The following is a 525-nucleotide window of genomic DNA, read 5'->3' as shown; positions in this document are numbered from 1 at the left end:
TCTTGCCATAGGCCTTATCAATTTTTTCTGAGCATAAATTTAAGGCATATAAAAGATTTGGTGTCTGAAAAACTAAGAGTTACAAAGCTTAAATGCATCTTCCAAGAGCTGCATGGGGAGGAGAATCCAGTTTACATCTAATTCACAAGGTGCATGAATGACTCAGCAAAGTTCTAAACAATAACTAATAAATGACAATAAACACATATATTACCAAGCTGGGCTCCTTCCTGTTCTGTATGATACTGGAGCATATGATGTGTTTAAGGACCAGACTGAATATACTTTACGGCTTTTAATTCCCTGTATTTTCATGTTGTTGTAATTACAAGACTGAAATAATGCGTGTTTCTTTTTTAATAAAATTGAATTCTTAAACCATTGCTCGTATGAATATTTGCATATGCAATTGCTTATTGCGAAGAATAAAATGAAGAGCTTTTCTAGGAATAATTAACTTCATAGAGCAACCGACCGTTTTTTGGTTTTTTTTTAGCTGTAGCTAATGATTTGTAATATAATAAA

This window comes from Channa argus, chromosome 17, assembly GCF_033026475.1.
Source record: "Channa argus isolate prfri chromosome 17, Channa argus male v1.0, whole genome shotgun sequence".
In the NCBI taxonomy this organism is placed as follows: Eukaryota; Metazoa; Chordata; class Actinopteri; order Anabantiformes; family Channidae; genus Channa; species Channa argus.
Note: the sequence above shows the minus strand (reverse complement) of the source record.